The sequence below is a fragment of the Salvia miltiorrhiza genome, chromosome 4, assembly GCF_028751815.1.
Source record: "Salvia miltiorrhiza cultivar Shanhuang (shh) chromosome 4, IMPLAD_Smil_shh, whole genome shotgun sequence".
Classification (NCBI taxonomy): Eukaryota; Viridiplantae; Streptophyta; class Magnoliopsida; order Lamiales; family Lamiaceae; genus Salvia; species Salvia miltiorrhiza.
Genome location: NC_080390.1, coordinates 5,378,799 through 5,381,631, shown reverse-complemented (window position 1 = coordinate 5,381,631; position 2,833 = coordinate 5,378,799).

Genomic DNA, 2,833 nt, shown 5'->3' with positions numbered 1-2,833 from the left:
ATATATATATATATATATCTATGTATGTATTTAATGGTAAATAATGTATTTATTTTCTTACTAAAATTATGAATATGTAAAAAACAAAAATAATACTCCCTCCGTCCCACTCCAATAGGCTTACTTCTTTTGGGCACGGAGATTAAGAAAATTTACGTTTTAGTAGGAAAGTGGTAGCAAAGTGGTGTTGTCTACACCAATTAAGTACAACTTTTTTACCCAAAAAGAAAAATGAAACTATTGGAGTGGGACATCCCAATAAGAAAAATGAGCCTATTGGAGTGGGACGTGGGGAGTATAATAGATATAAAGATGGGAAATCAAATAAATTTTTTAACAAGCAGAATATAAATCTAAATTTTATTTGTAAAATTATACAATTCCGTGAATGTTAATCGGATCAACCCTTTCGATTTCAGGCTATTGGATTCGGGTTAAGTCGGATTGGATTTTTTTCTCGGGTTGAAAAATCTCAACTTTAACCATTCGGGTTGCGGGCTGGCCCGTCAGGTAAGAAATTTATAAATACAAATTAACACACACACACATAAATATATAAGGGTGCGCTCATTGGAGACCCTTATTTTTCGTGAGACACTGAGACCCTTATTTTTCAATGAATAAGACATATATACTGATGAACAATGCAATATATACTGATGAATAATAAAATTTAAAAAATTGGTAATGAATAAGACATATATACTGATGAACACTGCATATATACTGATGAATAATGAAATTTAAAATATTTCGCTCCCTCCAAGATTCGAACCCTGAGAAAAAAATTCGCTCTCTAAATACAATATCAGCCATATGATTGATAAAATAAACGCACGAGATCGTGTCTAAGGTTTCACTAAAAATAGGGGGTCTCATTAGAGCGCTCCTCTAAGATTTTCAATGTGTCGAGCTAGGAGCGTGCCACGTGGCAGCAGCCTTCCAAGACAAAAACGCGGAGGGGTAAAATGGTTATTTCGATTTTTTTTTAATACTCTCTTCGTCCACGAAAGAACTTCCTATCTTTGCTTTTTGGGATGTCCACAAAAGAACTTCCTACCTATTTTTGGACTATACCCCACCACTTATAATCCTCTTACTTTTCACTTTTCACAACTCTTAATATTAATTATAACACATTTTCACCACTCCCAATACACTAAACTACATTTTATCCACTCTTAATACACTCAACAATATTTTTCTTAAAACCCGTCCCACTCCCTCCTAGGAAGTTCTTTCATGGACGGAGGGAGTATATATTTTTAAATTTTTTTTTTTTACCGAAAATCCATTTTTTTTCCTGGGCCGTCGTCAAAATTATGCATATAATTGAACACCAATATGCATAAAGGTAAATATAAATATGCATGACGCTGGATAGAAATATGCATGAGAAAGTATCAGTGTGTTACCCGTCATGTGACCAACGACGAGAGCTACCTGACGGTGTCACATAATATTATGCATATAGTTCAACATGAATATGCATAAAGAAAAATATAAATATGCATAACATTACACACAAATATGCATAGCATTTTTCGACAGCGAGAGACATCAGATGGTTTGCATACTGATACTTTCTCATACATATTTTTATCCAGCGTCATGCATATCTGGGTTTATCTTTATGCATATTGGTGTACAATCATATGCATAATTTTGACGACGGTCGCAGGAAAAAAATGGATTTTCGGTTAAAAAAATAAATCGAAATGACCATTTTACCCCTCCGTGTTTTTGGCCTTCGAAGGTTTTGGAAGCCCTTGGGAGGCTGCTGCCATGTGGTGCGTTCCTAGCGCGCCACATGTCCCCATTGTGTGGTCCAGAATTTGGACCTATATACTATGGGGGAGTGGATACTATGATCCCACCCCAATATATATATATATATATATATATATATATATATATATATATATACAAGTATGAATTACGAAAAATAAGTTTTTGCTGCCTTTGTGATTCGAATTCAGGACCATGAATTCATCCAACATGATGATGAATCAGTCATAGATCTTGATGATCTGAGGGCTGAAAATAATTTTTATTTTATATCTTAAGAAGTGTACTTATTTTAGCCCTATATATATATATATATATATATATATATAGGGAGAAGATCCGTAGAGAACTGCAAATTAAGTAGAGAACGGAGAACACATATAAAGTTACGAATAAGTCTATAATTTCGATGAATAAATCAATGTATCTTATGAATAAGTTTTGGCCTGAGTTCGAATCCTAAGAGGGGCGAGATTTTATATATTTTTCTGTATTTTTACTGAATACACATATTCATTAGTTATGCGATATATTCGTTAAATTTATAGATTTATTCATTGTTCTTCGTTTTCTATTTATTTGCAGTTCTCTACGGAACCCAACCCTATATATATAAAGGAGGGCTATAATAAAAGCACATTTTATTGTATAAAATAGGAACCATTTTCAGCCCTTAGATAATCAAGATCTACGGTTGATTCATCACATTGTTAGATGAATTCATGGTCCTGAGTTCAAATCTCATAGGTAGCAAAAAAATTATTTTTCGCAATTCATACATTTATACAGTGAATTCATACGTGTTCTACATAAAATTCATACATTTTTACTGGTTTGTAGTTTTTATTTTAAGAGCTGTTTTTACTGTAGCGCTTATATATATATATATATATATATATATATATATATATATATTGTCACGACCGCATTTGCTAAGGATAGCAAATTCGGGGAAACCGCGACTAAGGGAGGGAATTTAGGAGCGGGATTAGGAAAAAGGGCATGTTTAACTTCTTGATGACTCGATTTTGTATAAGGGAAACAA